Source organism: Chenopodium album, chromosome 16, assembly GCF_948465745.1.
Source record: "Chenopodium album chromosome 16, dcCheAlbu1.1, whole genome shotgun sequence".
Lineage (NCBI taxonomy): Eukaryota > Viridiplantae > Streptophyta > Magnoliopsida > Caryophyllales > Amaranthaceae > Chenopodium > Chenopodium album.
Window position 1 is genome coordinate 20,282,420 of NC_137849.1, and position 18,335 is coordinate 20,300,754.

The 18,335-nt window shown below is 32.8% G+C and overlaps 2 non-coding genes across 2 annotated transcripts; one reads left to right on the forward strand and one right to left on the reverse strand.

The window, feature by feature from the left end:
• Positions 1-531: 531 nt before the first annotated feature.
• On the forward strand, positions 532-605 carry TRNAD-GUC (transfer RNA aspartic acid (anticodon GUC)). The gene has a single exon. It is a non-coding gene; the product is annotated as a tRNA-Asp (tRNA).
• Positions 606-2,752: 2,147 nt separating this feature from the next.
• TRNAC-GCA (transfer RNA cysteine (anticodon GCA)) lies at positions 2,753-2,823 on the reverse strand. The gene has a single exon. It is a non-coding gene; the product is annotated as a tRNA-Cys (tRNA).
• Between the last annotated feature and the right edge of the window lie 15,512 nt (positions 2,824-18,335).

Consider the following 18,335-nt stretch of genomic DNA (forward strand, 5'->3'; position numbering starts at 1 on the left):
AAATGAAATCCACTGAAGTGTTGGATTCCAATGAATAATGAAATGGGTTGTATATACATCATATACAAAATATATAGAATATTCTATATTTTATTTTGTATTAAAATATGTAAGTAAAAAGAAAAAGGAAAAGAAAGAGTTTTCCTGATTTGGTCTGTCGAGCTTGAACCCTTTTCTTTTTATTCCTAGGTGGAAGTTTCTACAACATAATCGATCGTTATTTTTTTCTTTGATCAGAATAATGATCTAGATTCATATTATGGTATGGTCTTTAAGTTAAAATTGTTAAAGTATAAATAGAATAAAATAGAAAGAAAAAAAGAAAACTCTTTTTCTTTATTTTATCAATAGATTTTGAAATAAGAAAAATTTACTAGCAATTCGTGTCGTTCTCACTAAATAAAGTCCATATTCATGTGAAATGAAGATAAATATATCACTCGCGTCTCTGTTACAACACAAAAATTCTACCTAGAAATGCTTTGAGTCAAATCATATAAAAAGTATAGATACTGTATACTTTAGTTCCTTGGGATTGTAGTTCAATTGGTTAGAGCACCGCCCTGTCAAGGCGGAAGTTGCGGGTTCGAGCCCCGTCAGTCCCGACGGATCTAATAATCAATAAATATATCAATGGATCTTTCCACTTTTTTGGAAAAGAACAACAATAGAATTTCACTTTTAATAGGAAGTCTTCGGATGATTCTTAGGTCTTTTTTTTTCTTTTTGAGTTTATTTTCTTCTCATTTTCAAACAAATAGAAAAATTTCCATTACTTGAACTAGAACAAATTCCTAAAACGGATATGTGGCTTAGTACTAGAAAATTTTTTGATTGGTAAGATTTTATTTAGGATTTCAAAAGATAACATAGTAGGTCTGGTTTTTCAATTTCTCGCGTCTATCTAATGGAATAGAATTCCAGATGTTTCTCGGGAGTACATGTATAAATGGAATTTGTTTCTTGTACAACACCCAATTTTTTATTAAAATTACCTTGACAAAATACTTTTCAGATTGATCCCATTTCCGTCTATTTTTTGTTTTTGGATTTTTCTAACCAGCGGAAGTGGAAACGAAAAAGTGAAACTTCATTAGATGATTGATTGTAGAAGAAAGACGTCAGGTTCTGGAAAAAAGAGTAAAAAAGAACGATAACTTAAGGGAATTCTTGATTAGCTAACAAATTCCATTTTTCTTTTTTTGGATTCGGTATGGATAAAAGAGCTTCCTATGGTATACTATTCAATTCGCGACCGCGAATTGATATGATAGCTCAGATATTGTTATTCCTGATATTAATCTGATTCAATATCATCAACAGATAAAATTTGGATCATCTCTATGGGATTAAATCCCGAGTTAATGGTACGTAAAAAAACGATAAGATTATGGAAGTAAATATTCTCGCATTTATTGCTACTGCACTATTCATTCTAGTTCCTACTGCTTTTTTACTTATTATCTATGTAAAAACGGTTAGCCAGAATGATTAATTTGAATGAAACTTGATTTCGTAGTTCTTTGACGGATTCCAATTGCGTTTCTTAACTGAAACGAGCAGGCGCGAATCAGCAATATTCGATGAGAGCGGATAGTATGGTAGAAAGATTCATATGAATCTTTCTACCATACTATCAATTAGATTAGTCTTTTTTCGTGTAAGACGCTGTACTATAAACTATAATTTATGATAAAGATACAAACTTAATCCCGGTACCTGCCGAAAGAATCAAAGAAAAAAAAAGTAAAGTTTGGTATATATTAAGAAAAAACCAAATTAGTAATCTTTTTTTATCATTGCCAAGCCAACCCAAGAAGAAAAGTAATTGAATTGATTGGCTGGTGGATAGATGCTCGAAAGAGTTCGATGGGATGAAAACTTCTTTGAATTTTGAAATGAAATATTGAAACAAAAGGGATCCGCTGTTCCCCATTATACTTATAAAACTTATCTAATTGAATTTTGATAAGAGTCCATTCGTGGAAATTTAAGAAAAATTCAATTAGATAAATTTCCTATCATCTATATCTCCTTTCGAAATATAAACGTGGGAATTATTGAAATATCTTTTTTATTGACATTATTATCTTTAAATACACTTTGCGAAGCGATCGATAAAACAAATGATAATGATACAGTTTTATTCCTCAACTAAACTAAATTAGTATTTCTAGAGTCCACTTCTTCCCCATACTACAAGTGAAAGAGAAAATGTAAAGACTACCATTAAAGCAGCCCAAGCCAGACTTACAATATCCATGTGAATTATGTTCCCTATTTCTATGAATATGAAGGAATTTTTCCATAATTGTTTCATAATAATAGTGAAATCCCTGGTACAGAGTCAAAAATTTTGGGGATTATTCCTTTAATGAACTAATCCAATACCTGAATACTCAGCTCAGAGACTCTTTTGAGTTTGTATAGAAACTATATTACGCTTTTCTTTATCCACAATTCGAAATTGGTTAGATATTCCCTCCCGCCGACTTCAAGGCCCAGTCAGTAATCGCGCCAATAGGGCGGGAAGGGAATGGAGAGTTTTCGATAGTCCTTCTACTACTTACTAAAAGTCAAATCTTTTCTTGAATCCTAGACACAACAATTTATAGAACTTTCTTTTTTGAGAACCCCACAAGTACGTACCAAGAGACTTCTTCTTCTCCTTCCCCTCGGCCGACGAAGAATTTGGGGAGTTATCGATTATAGCAGTTGATAAGGGAGTTCGAGTCTTTTGTTAATTAGAATCAGGCGACACCCGGATTTGAACTGGGGAACAAGGATTTGCAGTCCTCCGCCTTACCACTCGGCCATGCCGCCAAAACAATACAAAATAGACGATACTTAAATAGTCCCTTTTGGGGGTAGATTACTGCACTTCGTTTTTTATTTATTGGACTTGCATTTTGAATCTCTTTTCCTTGGTTGCCCTTCCACTACTTACTAAATACTTACTAAAAGCAAAATCTTTCTTTTTTTGTTTTGATTCGATTCAGACCAAAAACTACGGACTTTCAGTCAAAATTCATGATAAACACGATCAATTGGAACCATTAACTATTGGCTTGACTGCGGTTTCATGAACGATTCGTAAATTTTGATTTCAAATTATGTTTACCTAATGACATAAGAAAATCCAAAGGATAACTAATCAGTATTGCATCTTTTCAAGAAAAAATCGAAAACTCTTTATTTCCTTTTCTTTTTCTCAATTGCAATTATAACAAGAATTATGAGTATATGTAAACCCCGGAACCAGAACAAAAATTACACAGACGATAGTCAAGTATCTTATATATGATATATAGATATCTGCACGTGGTTAAATTGACTATTTAATAGAATAAACATAACCCGCTTTACAATACAACGATATTTTAGTAATTCTACAAATAGAGTACTAAGATAGGTAAAAATATCTCTTTTCTACGCAAATCCCTTTTTTTTGTATTGTTACAAAAGGGCCAAAAATATTGATTAAATAAATGAACTCTTTATTGTTTCTGATTATTATGTCTTTATCTCGGCGAAGGGATCAAATCCTGCATCTGTTTCGTTTTTGGTATCCAATCGGGTTGGAATATGTAATATCATAATAATGGTAGAAATGGAACTGATATTCTATACTAAAACTCAATTTTATAAATCGAATTTAAGTTAAGTATAAGTAACAGAATTCTTTTTATTAAGAATGTTTTATCAATTCCTTTTGCATCTGTTACATTTTAAAATTTGAGTAGAAACTTTTCTGACGTGACATGTTGAAAAATCACTTTTCACAATTTATTATTGACTATATAAGTCTACGACTCTCATCCATACATGTTAAATTTCATGGTGTGTTGTTTTATTAAACTTAATTTTGCGTGTAGGATTGATGTACATCAAGTGAAATTAAACATTATTAAAACAAATAAATAAAAGTTGACACCTAGAGTCAATATAATCCTGAGAGTGAGGGATAACTGAAGTGGTTAGAGCTTCCCTCCCGTTTCTAGGATATCATGGGATCCATTCTCACCCCTGCCCTTGTGACTCTCTAAACACCAAAAAAAAAAAAAAAAAAAAAAAAAAAAAAAAAAAAAAATTATGTATTTCCCACAGACGGCGCCAAATGTTTTGGGGTTTTTTGTACGTACCCAAGTGGAGGGCGTGTACGTCCCGCGGGAGACAGATCCGCAATGCAACACTCGAACGGCTTGGTTACCTGCAAAACAACGGACCTCCGGGGGGGGCCGGAGGTCCGCCGCCGACAATCAAGTTAGTGACCGGAAGAATGTATTTTAGAGAGAGAAAGTAGAAGAAGGGAGAGTAATTGTGGGGGACATTGCTCTTGGAGGATGAATTGGATCCCTTGAAACTGATGTAAATGATCAATATTTATAGAGCATTGGGACATGTACCTTTTAGGTTTTTTAACCTAAGTAGATTGGCTTCCCACCGTTTTACGATTTTTAGAGTTTTGGGCTTAGAGCCCATTTTTACCCTTCTATCATTGAGTGACACGTGTCATGCTCTAATTGGCTCATTGAGCACTGAGCTTGCGGACACGTGTCGCGGTGGCATTGGTCCACATATAGAGGGTATACACTAGTAATGTACAATCATTTTAGACGTGACATGTTGAAAAATCACTTTTCACAATTTATTATTGACTATATAAGTCTACGACTCTCATCCATACATGTTAAATTTCATGGTGTGTTGTTTTATTAAACTTAATTATGCGTGTAGGATTGATGTACATCAAGTGAAATTAAACATTATTAAAACAAATAAATAAAAGTTGACACCTAGAGTCAATATAATCCTGAGAGTGAGGGATAACTGAAGTGGTTAGAGCTTCCCTCCCGTTTCTAGGATATCATGGGATCCATTCTCACCCCTGCCCTTGTGACTCTCTAAACACCAAAAAAAAAAAAAAAAAAAAAAAATATGTATTTCACTCTGAAACGTGGTTTAACACTTTTATGATAGAATCTCATTATCTACAAATAATACAAGAATCAATTTAAACGCAAAAATTAATTCATAAGCTTTCTTTAATTTTTCTTGTATAGACTACAGAGGACTAAATACATAGCTTTTCATTTTCCAACTCAATGCAAATACATAGAGCTAGATAAGAGAATTGAAAAACAAAGATTTTGTAACACAAAAGATCCATATAAAATCAAACACTTACAAACTAACGATTTTAATAATGTTCTTGATCCAAATCAAAATTTACAAAATAACAATCAATCAAACAATTTGAAAACTAGGAGCAACAAACAACTAAAATGCCTAATTTCAAACAATCATACCTATTGAGACAGTAAAGTATCTAAAAATGCCTAGAATTATATGACACACTAAGTTTGACTACCATATATACCTAAAAATTAAAAGATTACAATTGCTTGATCTTTCTTACTCAACATCAATTACGTACTCATACTCGGCAGAAACTATTCTTTCTCGATCATCATGACATTTTTACCATCGGTTATGAATGATTTCACAAAAATCTTCCATATTTTCGCCACATATTTTTAACTTCCTGGCTCCTGCCCTTTTCGTCCCAAACTGCCGGATTTTTTTCCATGTTCTCCTTCTTTCCCCTCATCGGGATCGGTAAAAGTCGAATCGGTTCCTTGACCTCCGTCTTCCCCAAGATTATGCGAATCACCGTACCCCGGATTAGTCGGCTTAACTTCTGTTTGCTGATACGAGGAGTCATTTACTATTGCTCCAACTGTTCCCAAAATTGTGGAATTAGTATCTTAAGCCCTTTTTTAACCGCTTTCTTGGACACCATGATTGGCCTTTTGCATCAGCATCAACAACTCAAAGAGCACAGAATGATTGAAATTCTCTGGGAATTCACTAACAGTAGTGCATGAGTTACCATTTTTAAATTTATCTGTAAAAAAAAAAAAAAAAAAAAAAAAAAAAAAAAAAAAAAAAAAAATCAAATCTCTCAACGTTCATCTTGTTCATCGAATTTCTCACTCCTCCTTCATCATAAAAATCTCACCCTCCTGGTGGTTCATCATCAAAATTTCTCTCTCCTCCTTCATCATCAAAATCTCACTCCTCTTGGTGGTTCATCATCAAAATTTCAATTTCTCTCTCCTCCTTCATCATCAAAATATCTCTCCTTCTTCATCTTCCCTATCTTTTGTCCAGATCTGGAGGTGGTCGCCTATGGGTTTCACGGGTGTGGTGGTTCATGGCGGCACGAGTTTTGTGGATGGTGGTCTAGGTTTTGTGGGTTACGTGGGTTTTGTGGGTGGACTTAGATGTCGGGGGTCTAGGTGGTAGACTAAGTTTTGTGGGTTTCGTGGGTGGTCTAGGTGGTGTTGGGTTTCGTGGTGGTGGTGGCTTAATCGGGATTAATTCAATTCGTGGGAGGAGGTGGTTGTTTTTGGTGGGTTTTGGTGGTTGTTTTTGACAGGTTTTGGTGGTAATTTTCGGTGGATTTTGGTGGTTTCAGGGGGTTTTGGTGGTGGTTTTCGGTCGATTCGTGGATGTTGGTGGTTTTCGGTGGGTTTTGGGTTTTCAATGGTGGTGGTTTTCGGTGGGTTCTGGATTACGGTAGTGGTGGTGGTGATTCTGGGTTCTGAGTTTGGTGGTTTAGTTTTTTTGGTTAATTGTGGTTTTTTTTTAATTGGATTAATACTTAAGTACTACCCTTATATTTCAATAATCATGTTTACAAACTTTTGCCTAGGAGTCTGTGCTACCCCCTTTGTTGCAAATAACTGTTAACGGATTTAGTATTTAATTCTTCCTCACAAACCCTTGATGTTAAGGTTTATAAGTTTATGGTTCACGCTACTTTACCACCTTCTAATTCATTCATTTCAATTTTGAAGTCCAATTAGCCGAACAAATCCAACCAAAATGGAAAACATTAATAATTCAAAAAATGAAAAAAAAAAATTGATTTATTCTGAAATTGAACCCATCTTATTGGTTAGCAATTATAATTATCAATTAGAATCACATAAATTATCAATTAGGACCATTTCAATTCCAAAAGAAAATGGACCATTTGCTTCCAAGATTCCTAAATGCAATAAACTGATAAATAGGAACTAGAATTGAATAATGAAACACTTACTAAAGAAAAGGTAATGAAACATCCACCCAATTTACACATTCTACAGTAAATACCACCCCACGGCCCATGTTCTTAATAATCTAAAGTCGATTCCTGTACTCCATACTTACCTACCTGAATATTATAGTGGAATTTGACAACTAAGCATACCAAAGAATTTTCAAATGTAGGCAAATAATCCTAAGTCATACTTATTTTGAGTATTGTTACCAAAATAATACCAATAATATGTAGTATTATTTTATTAACACATGTTTCTTTTATTATGTGAATCGCTAAACGACGCCCACAAATTTATCACATCGCCCGCATTTAATGAATGAAATTACAATGTTACCCCTAGTGCCAAACCGCCAAACAACCGCCACTACTGCCCACCTCCGCCTAATAACCACCCTCACCACTGTCCACCACCACCCAACAACCACCCCCACCACAGTCCACCGCCGCCCAATAACCACCCCCCAAATGTCGCATCTCCACTGCGGATGACTAAATAATTTTTTTTTGCCGGAAAATGCTCCAACCGCCCTAAAAAAGCGATTTGGCCATGGTCAAACCGCTCAGGCAATACGGTTTGACCGTGGTCAAAACGCCCAGGCTAGGCGGTTCAACCATGGTCAAACCGTATTGCCTAGGCGGTTTGACCGTGGTCAAACCGCCTAGGCAATACGGTTTGACCATGGTTGAACCGCCTAGCCTGGGCGTTTTGACCACGGTCGAACCGCCTAGCCTGGGCGGTTTGACCACGGTCAAACCGTTTTCCCTAGGCTGTTTGACCATGGTTGAACCGCCTAGACAGGACGGTTCGTCTACTTTTCCGGCGAAAAAAAATAAAGCGGTGGTGGTGGTGATTTAAAGTGGTGGATGTTGTTTTACGTCGGTGGCAGTGGCGGTGGTGGTGGTGGTGATTTTAAGTGAGGAGACAGAAAGAGGTTAAGTTAGAGATTGGGGGTAATAACGTAAATTCATTCATAATTTGCGGGCGATTTGAGTAATTTGCGGGCGTCGAATAACACCCCCTTTATTATAGGATGCAATTTTTATGGACGTAAGTTGCAAATATCAATTTAGAGACAAGGATTAAAATATAGTCAATTAAAAAAATTTACTCATAATTAAAATTTGAATAGATTTTTCTTTCAAAAAAATAAAAAAAATAGTTGAATAGATTATTAAAAAAAAAAATCAAGAAAAAGGTAATAACAAAATGGTGAAGTACGTAACTAAAAACTACTCTGTAACAAAATGTTTTGTGCAATAAATAACTCAAGTTGTTTTGTGTTGTAAGACTTATAACTAACTCAACAATAAAACCCCTTTAAAATAAAAAAAAATAAAAAAAACTCAACAATAAAAATGATTTCCCAAAATACCCTTTAAAAATCAATTCAAGACAACTCTGTATATTAATTAAATCAAGAAACAAAAAAGTCTTTCTTGATTTTTTCATACCAAAATTAGTTTTCTATAAATAGACGTCATTTTTACACATTTGTTACTCTCTTTCTCTCTCTAAAATTCATCGAACTTTGTGTTTTACATCACAAACTTTCCTCTCTTTCTCTGTCGTTGTATTCTCCCTTTTTCATACCTAAATTTGCTTTCAATTCTCTCTTTCTCTCTCTAAACACCACAATGGCACCCAATAATGTAGAACAACCTGAGGCACACGCGCAACAGGAAAATACTGCGGGGATCTAGGATTACATCTCTGGGAAGAATTTAGTTGGCTCTAATAAGACTACAAGAATGCTGATGATTTCACTGTTCACGTGGATTATAATAATCTGTATTTGGCTTTCTACTGTGAAGAAAGATGTCACTATGGTAGTTTTACAGTCGTTTTCTTTCTCGGTGATTGTAGGGATTATTTCAAACACCCAACTTTGAGCCCTACTGTGATCATGCACTTAAGCATGGTGACGTCCAAAGGAAAGGAAGGTAGAGCAAAAGAGTTGCTAACAAGTTTTAGGAACTTGTAAACCGTTCACGGGTGAAGGTTACACCCCATTCACGATCACAGAGATCGCTAACTCCATAGTAGTGTTGAACCATGACTAGGTATTCGGAGATGAAGGTATTAATCAAACCTAAAAAAGATTAAACTCGCCCTAAATAGGTCTTTACTTTGTTCTTCTCATATTCATGTGCGCTTTCCGATCAATATTCAATCATTACATTAATCCTAAACCGGTTTTATCTATGTTGGCTGATTATTAATGAACAAATAAATCTATTATTGGCGATCATTTGAATTAAAATTATATTAGCCTAAATCAAATTATTAATTTTCTTATTAAGTATGATTTTAAGTACAAATTCTCTTTAATCCTTTAAGAGAGGGTGTGATCAAGCAATAACAATAATAATAAACAACATAATAATTATCGACAAATTATATATATATATATATATATATATATATATATATATATATATATATATATATATATATATATATATATATATATATATATATATATATATATATATATATATATATATATATATGAGTTATTCATAACTTAACAAATGATGTAAAACTATTCATTAATTTACAAATTACGTTAAGATTTATATATAATATGACATAACAATCACCATCATAATAATAAAAATAATCTCATCAAAGCATCAATAACTATATACTAAAAGACACACCAACAATGACACGTGTCATCTTCTGGTGTGTCCTTAATTTATTTATTTATTTATTTATTTTTTTTGGAAACAATCTTTTTAAGAAATAAATTAAATCTTTCTACATATAAGTAATAATTACATATAATGTATAATAGAATATTTGATGTAGCTTTCAAAAAAAAAAAAAAACATTAACAACTATAAAATTAAGTAAAAAAATAAAAATAATATTCTTAACTTGGTGAGATATGTACTTTTTTTTTTTGGGAAAGACATAGTATGTACTACATAAGTTTAATATAACAAGATTACATATTATTTTCTTGATTTATTTTTTTAATTATGTAATAGAAGCTACAAGCTTAAATAATTAAATACGAATATCTAATCAACAAATGATACTTATGTTATTTCCTTGAATAATTTATGATTAGAATTTGATATGAATGTAACATACAAAAGTGAAAAAAAAAAATTTAATATAATGTTAAAAACAGTTATTGAAAATTACCGTGCATGACATAGGACCTAACCTAGTAATATTATATTAGCAAGATCCTAGATATGATACTAACATGATTAATAACAAATCGTACCATGTCACTAAATTTATAAAAATCAAAGCTTTATCCTAGACATGATACTAAAAATTATAAAGACATCCTAACATGATACTAGGAATTAAAATAAAAATCTAAGAATGATTTCTATATCAAAATAATAATTAAGAAATGATCAAATTACTCACTTTGATGTCTCGTACCTCTTTCTATCAAAACAAAACACACTTTAGTAACTTCAATAAAAATATTAAATCAAACAATCAAAATAATAATTGAAATATAGATTTGGGATCAAACCCTCAAAACTATCAACCTTTCACGTCAAGGTCTTAGGCAACTTCGAACTTGGCTAGGTGTATTCAAATCTTGTGAATGAGTAATTGTGACCAAATTAATAAAATCAAGGAAATTTTGTCTAGAACTACCCTAAACATAGGGTCATTTGTGAACAACTACCCGTTTTTTTTATTTGTTTAGAACTACCCACAAGTTATGAAACGTTTGGGTAGCACTACACAATAACGTTTTTCGTCCAATTAAGACGTAATTAGGGCCCACTTTTTCACTTTTTTCACGTAATTAACTCTCCTCCAACTACCTAGAACTTAATTGAACCCCCAAACCCTAGAAATCAAAACCCCTAAATTCATTTTAACCCACAAACCCTAATCCGAATCACTAATTTAGACCCTAATTATGTTAATTGCATTCAATTAAAACTTGTAAACAAATACAACAAACAGTGAATTAAAAGAAAAGTGTGAAACATTAATAGAAAAGTTAAAAAGAGGGCCCTAGTAATGTATTAATTGGACGGAAAATGTTACTGGGTAGTGCGACCTAAACGTTTCACAACTTGCGGGTAGTTTTAAACGGAAAAAAAAAAAAAAAAAAAACGGGTAGTTGTTCACAACTAACCCAGTCTATAGGGTAGTTCTAGAAAAATTTTCCTAAACTCAAAAGGGATGTGTGTTTATGAGGCTAGGCTTTAAAAAAGAATAGAGAAAGAGAGAAAGAATAAATTTTAGCTTAAAGAGAGAGAAGAGATAGTGATTGGGGATTAAAAACAGAGAAATTATCCTTATTTATAGAGAAAACGAGCGAAAAAGATCAGAACAGAGTCAGAATTCAATCGGAATAAAACTCCTTTTATCGCCTGGCGAAAGATTTATCGCGGCACAATGAAATCATCGCGACGCTATAAAAAAAGTTTTTTTGCGGATTTTGTTTTTATCATGTCTTTTGATTCGAAAATAGAAATAAGGAAAATAATATGTCGTTGGAAAGCTCTTGAAGTCTAATTTCCAACCCAATTAAAATCAGATTCAAATCTTTTTTAGAATAAAAGATATGGTCAAAATAGTGGAAGGATGTCAGTTTTGGATAGAGTTTCGTATTTCATTCATATTTTTTCGTTATAGCTCGAAATCAATATTATAGTATATCATTAGAAAGATAATTTCAAGGGATATCCAACCATCTAAGATTTGGATAAAAATTATGAGGCACAAAAATCATATCTGAATATCTTTGGACGTCTTTCAATCCGAATAGAATTAGGACTTTCAAAAAGAGAAGTTTTATTCAATTTCAAACTCTTTAATCTTATCTTTTGAAAAGGATAGATTAGAAACTTCTAGAGACTTCTAGAAGCTTGTAATAAATCCTAATGGTTTTAAAAATATAATTAATATTAATGGACCCTCCACATGATCATTGAGTCGCATATAAAGCTCGGTTTAGGCCCAGTTTAGTATTTTGGCAATAATTTCCTCGTTATAACTCGGAATTGGGCTTATAATATATTGTTGGAAAGCTCTTTTCAAACCCTATCCAATTACACAATTATTGAACCCAGATTATGGACCAAAATAAACTGGTTTGAACATTTTTCATAAATAGGATACGAAATGAATGATTTTTGAAATATGAAATGAATTATTTTTATTTAAAACATTTTAGAAAAGGGATATCCACAAGACTCTTCAACATTTCACCTTGCTTGATAATCAATGACGTGAAAGGTACTCATCACTGGGTTTGGTTTTTGGGGAGACACAATTAGGTGTCTACAGTGACGTTTAAAAATGGTAACTCATGCACTACTGTCAATGAATTCCTAACGAATTTCAATCATTCTGTGCTCTTTGAGTTGTTGATGGTGATACAAAAGGCCAATCATGGTGTCCAAGAAAGCAGTTTAAAAAGGGTCCAAAATACCAATTCCACAATTCTGGGAACAGTTGGAGCAATAGTAAATGACTCCTCGTATTAGCATACAGAAGTTGAGCCGACTAATCCGGGGAACGGTGATTCGAATAATCTCGGGGAAGACAGAGGTCATGGAACCGATTTGACTTCGATCGATCCCGATGAGGGGAAAGAAGGAGAACATGGAAATAAATCCAACAGTTTGGGACGAAAAGGGCAGGAGCCAAGAAGTTAAAAATATGTGGTGAAAATATGGAAGATTTTTGTGAAATCATTCATAACCGATGGTAAAAATGTCATGATGATCAAGAAAGAACAGTTTCTGTCAAGTATGAGTACGTGATTGAAGTTGAGTCAGAAAGATCAAGCAATTGTAGTCTTTTAATTTTGGGAAGTTCACTTTTCCACGTTATGCCCCCTCCTTTTAAGAGTTCCACACTGTAACCTCAAGGTCCATTTATTGATTACGACGTAAACCTCGATTACGACGTAAACCTCGCAGTTAACCCTCCGTTACATGTTGCCGTTAGTGGGGCCCAATTTACACCTATTTAATTTTTTTCTCTCGATTTTTGTGCTAAAAAATGTTTTGTTAAAGGTTTTAGGGGTCATTTAAGGCCTAATGGAACCAAATTGAGCTCAAATTTTGCAAAAACATAACGTAAAAACCCTGTTTTATGAATTCAGATTCTCGTAGTTAAATTTAGATTTCACAAAACCGGGTTTTTACGTTATTTTTTTTGCAAAATCTAAGCTCAATTTGGACTCTTAAGAGCTAACATGACCCCTAAAACATTTAATGAAACATTATTTTGGCACGAAAATTGAGAGAAAAAAATTAAATAGGTGTAAAGTGGGCCCTACTAACGGCAACATGTAACAGAGGGTTAATGACAAGGTTACAGCGTAATCAATAAATAGACCTTGAGGTTACAGCGTGGAACTTTTAAAAGGAGGGTGCACAGTGTGAAAAAATAAATACCTGAGGATTACTACGTAGAATTTCCCTTTAATTTTTAGGTATGGTAGTCAAACTTAGTGTGTCATATAATTCTAGGCATTTTTAGATACTTTGCTATCTCAATAGGTATGATTGTTCGGAATTAGGCATTTTAGTTGTTTGTTGCTCCTAGTTTTCAAATTGTTTGATTGATTGTTATTTTGTAAAATTTTTATTTGGATCAAGAACATTAAGAAAATCGTTAGTTTGTAAGTGTTTGCTTTTATATGGATCTTTTGTGTGACAAAATCTTTGCTTTTCAATTCTCTTATCTCTATATATTTGCATTGAGTTGGAAAATGAAAAGCTCTGTATTTATTCCTCTGTAGTCTGTACAGGAACAATTAATGAAAGCTTATGCATTAATTTTTGCGTTTAAATTGATATATTAGTAGATAATGAGATACTATCATAAAATTGTTAAACCATGTTACAAAGTGAAATATATAAGGATTTTTTTTTTTTTTTTTTTTTTTTTTTTTTGTGTTTAGAGAGCCACAAGGGTAGGGGTGAGAATTGATCCCATGATGTCCTGGAACTGGGAGGGAAGCTCTAACCACTTGAGCTATCCCTCACTCTTAGGGTTACATTGACTCTAGGTGTCAACTTTTTTTTTTTAATAATGTTTAATTTCACTTGATGTACATCAATCCTACGCGCACAATTAAGTTTAATTAAACAACACGTCGTGAAATTTAATATGTATGGTATGAGAGTCGTAGACTCATAGTCAATAATAAATTTGTGAAAAGTGATTGTTCAACATTCACATCTAAAATGATTGTACACTACTAGCTATGTCGACTCTATACAATTCTCAAGTTCATTTAAGAGGGGATCTATCAAATAATTTACGAGTGAATTGGACTTGATCCCTTTTTATTTCCTCCTATCTAATTTAAGCATCACTGTTGTAGTGGGTAACTCTCTTGATTTCATATTTAACATTGTTTTTTTCTTTATTAATTTCATAAACGAACATTAGTCACCAATAAGATTGTCATAATGGTTAGATTTACAATTCTACATGTAATTTCTTATGTCTTCTTTAAAACCACCTTATGCTTAATAAAACCATTTTTTTTTTTTAATTCGTTATTTTAATGGTTCATGTATTCTCCCTTAAAACAAATTGATTGACCAGTTTTCTAATTTATATGTCTTTACCTTAAAGCAATTTCTTCCACAAGTGTACTGTAATGTATGTGTCATGTGTGTTTATATTTGTTTTAAACCGGTGTCATTTAAAACAAAATAGTTATAGGTTTCCCAATCTAGTGTTAGAAATAAAAGAAATTCCCAATCTAGTGTTGTGTCAAAATAAATTCCATATTCTGGTGTTCATGTAGGTTTGGATACACAAAGCTAGTATATTTCTTGGGTTGGTGTGGTTAATTAATTAAATAAAATATTTTACATACAACTCTTACTCTAATAGAAAAGGGTAGTTGTCTCTCTTGGTTTTTCCCTCCTCCGCTCACTATTGCAAGCCAACAAAATTAACGATCTCGAATAGCCATTGCCAACACTACAATTTATTTGCTGATTTTGATAATAAAAAAATAATAATAATAAAAAAAAATTGGTATGTTATAATTTTCCCAAATCTTAATTTATGCCTTTAATTTAAAATTATATTCCCCTACTTAGATAGGTTGTTTTATTCATAATTTTATATATGAACTCCCCCAAATAAAAAAATCTAAAAAGATGCTAGATGTAATATGAAGGATCAGAGCTTGAATTTGTATGACATTAAAAGCGAATGCTAATGGTAATGATGAATATTTATGGGTTAATTTCCTCAAAGAGTCAAAGTTTATCTACTCTGGTGCATTCATAAAGCTCGCTTTTCCTTAAAAAAATAATAAATAATAAATAAATAAATAAAATATGAAAATAAAAGAAGTTGTAAACCCTAAGTATATTTTAGTTAACCACACCAACCCAAGAAATATACTAGCTTTGTGTATCTCAAACCTACATGAACACTAGAATATGGAATTTATTTTGACAAAACACTAGATTGTTAATTTTATTTTATTTCTAACACCAGATTGGAAAACCGTTCAAGAAAAGAGAAGAGGTGTAAATTGTATTAGTAAATATGTTTCTATTGTTTTTCTTTACTTTCTAATTAAGAAAGAAATTAGGAATGTTAGTTCATAGATAATATTAATAAATATGTTAGTAATGTCGTCAAATTAAAGTTGTATCATTCTAGATAATTAATAATACCAATGTTGAATCTCTATATATTGAAGAGTTACAATAGTAATTATTAGAGAAAAGAGAAGAGATGTAAATTATACAAACTATTTAAAATAGCAGAATTCCTTAATAATTTGAACATGCTATTTAATAGTTCCTTAGATTATATATAGGGATTCTCTCTTTATCAAAGACATGTATCATATTATGTACCTGACTTGTAATCCGCCTTTGAGGTGGAATATTTTAGGGGTCGTTTGGTTGGATCATTTGGAATAGATAGGAATGGATTTAGAATTCATTCCATCTTGTTTTTTGTTTGGTTGAGGTTTTTAGTAATGGATTCCCATACCCAAGGGGTTCCTGTTGTATTAAAGGAAGGAAAACAAATTAAATATCAAGAAAAAGTATTTTGGTGAATACCCTCATGCACGCCCTGGCAGGGCGAAAGAGAGCTGATATACAATATCAAGAAAAAAGGGGAACTCCCGGGTGCCCAGGTAGACTAGGAAAGCTCGCCCAATAGAGCGCGAGCAACAACGTTTGGATGGGTTTGCTCACCCGGTCGGGTGTGACCATATCGGTAGGGACGTAGGATTTATCGAGTTCTTGAGTGTCTTTTAGCCTTCTTCTTGGATTCTTTTCTTGTTCTAGATTGATGCTTTGTAACCTCCACATTACTCCATCTTTAAGTGTATGTTTCGGAGTTTAATTTATCTCCTTAATTCTGATTAAACTCTCTTCATTTCATCTCCCTCATCTCTTAATCTATCCATGATTATGCTATATATTCATGGTTCAAAAATCAGAAATATACACACAAAAGAGCTAAACACTTTTCCTCTTCTTTTGTGCATAAGTTTATATGACTCCACCTCTCATCCAAAAGGCCTTTGAGTGAGAGTGGTGTGTAATTTTAGGGAACGTACCGGCTATACAATGTGCACCCTGGTTGCGCCAGAATTTGTTTTCAAAGTCACTAACGAAGTCACGCCACACCATTTTTCTTTTGATCAAACAATTGCATTATTCATTCTGTTATTTGTAGCCTTTGAAACACTTATTTTACTACAACAATTTTGAAAATGAATTTTTATTTTTAATGGATACTCAATGGGTATTGATTGAAAGATTGTATTGTGCGAAAAAAAAAATTCTTTTAAGAAAAAAAAAATTGTTCACGTTCAACTGGGAGCAGTCCTGAAGATGGCCCCCGATCGAAGGTCATTGTTGTCGGTTTTGGCTTAAATTTTTGGAGCTTGTTTGGAACATATTCGTTCTCCTCAATGTGAATAATAATGAGTCACACAAACATTACTCAAAGTTAAAAACCAATACTCAACTTCGTTGACATACCAGGAACTAACACACATTCCTTACCAAATCAACTAGTCAAGCACTATATTCACAAGTAGTTGGGAAAAATTGATGCATTTTAATATTTCAAAGCAATCAAACATCAAATTATGATCAACTAATCCTCAATATATATCATCACATACCAAGAATCAAAACAATTTTGAAAATTTTCATCAAGTGGCACAGGGAAGCTTCATAATTCATTGGAACGTATTTTTGGATTTTTATTTTTATTTTTTTTTATAAAACAAGAAAAACTAACCTAGAAAGTAATAAAATCTAGACTATAAAAGCAAAAAAAACTAAGCTAAGCACACCAAAGAAAATAAAAAAGAAAAGGAAAAGAAAGAGTACCAATATATAAAAGAAATTCCCCCAAGCTAAATCAGACAATGTCCTCATTGGCTTTAAGGGAAGTTAGTAAACCAAGTGACTACCTCTCATCATCAAACTCATATCCACTACCATCCCAAGCATTGCATGCATCACCTTATTACAATTTTGAGCAAGAAAGGAACAAAGTGTTAGTAGGAAAAGAGGCAAAAACGAGTCAGGTTCACCATTAAGCTCATAACTTTTTTTACATAAATGATAATGTAGTATTTCTAATTGTATTGGAAATTACACTTGAAGAACTTTCCAACGATAGGTTACACGTACAATTTCGTTAAGAAACACAGAAGTTATGGTGTTTTGAAGTTGGCTAGTTTTGTTGTCGCGGTCTCGCGTCCGACAGGGCCCACCCCTAGACTTTGGCCAAGTGTCACCCGATTTCTTCTCACACTCGATTTTTTTTTTTGTATTTTTGGTTGATTGAGCAAATGTCACCCGATCGGGTGGAACTTTCACTACGGGCTCAATTTTTACAATTTGCTTCTCTTTTTCCACTTGCTCATCTTCAAACCCGAGCCCTACACAATTCAGAGCTCTTTCTATAGCATCCACTTCATCTTTCCATGTACTAGTTTTTCCTGCGAAAGATGCAACACAAAATATTGCCTCCAAGGGATCTCTAACGAGAGCTTGGGGCTTATTAGAAAAATTATTTCATTAACCACACCAACACTATAACATTTTTCCTCTAACATGGGGGTTTTAGGGACATTATTTAGATTAAAAATAATATTATCATCCCCTACACATAATGTAAGTTTACCACATTTCACATTTATTATTGCCTTTGTGGTATGAAGGAATGGTCTACCCAAAATAATCGGAATTTGAAAATCTTCCT